The following is a 786-nucleotide window of genomic DNA, read 5'->3' on the forward strand; positions in this document are numbered from 1 at the left end:
ATATATATATATATATATATATATATATATTAGGAATAATGTATTGTGATTCAGATCTGAACACTTACGAATCCGTGAAGTAGCTAATAGACTGGTGTAGATTCACTATATTTGCCTCCAACCAACCCAATCTCGTTTCTCTGAACAAATGACAGAGTTTAAAAAATTACCAACCATTCAAATTCAGAAGCACTTTTAACAGTGACAATCACAAACTAAAACCAAAGCAAATGAATTACAAAAGCAAAGTACGAAACCCTAACATTACTTGAAAATGCACGCACACAAAGAACTAAGAATGTATAAATTCAAAAATTGAACACTCAATAAAACAATTAACACTAACATATAACATTCCCCAAAAATTAGACTAACCTGATTGAGTGACCCGAGAAGACGACGCTGGAGCCTGGAGGAAGTTGGCTGCTAGAGAGGGAACGGCTAACCGAAGAAGTAGTTGGCTGCTAGAGAATGAACCGCAAACGAAGTTGGTTGGTGGTTGCTGCGTCCTGCTACCAGGAAGACGATGCGCCTGCCTCTGCAGCTTGTGGGATTTTTGGGTTTGTTTGAGGTGAGAGACTGAGTCATTGAGAGTGTAAGAGGGAGGGTGCCGCTGATGACATAGTGTTAGGGTTACATGTTTTAAAATTCACTAAAAGTCTAAAAGCTATATATATATATATATTTATTTTTTTTATTTAATTAATATATGTTCGGGTTCGCGGGTTGGTTCGGGTTCCGCACCACCAAAACCGATACCCGAACCAATCACTTACAAATACAATC

Source organism: Arachis stenosperma, chromosome 5 (genome assembly GCF_014773155.1).
Source record: "Arachis stenosperma cultivar V10309 chromosome 5, arast.V10309.gnm1.PFL2, whole genome shotgun sequence".
Classification (NCBI taxonomy): domain Eukaryota; kingdom Viridiplantae; phylum Streptophyta; class Magnoliopsida; order Fabales; family Fabaceae; genus Arachis; species Arachis stenosperma.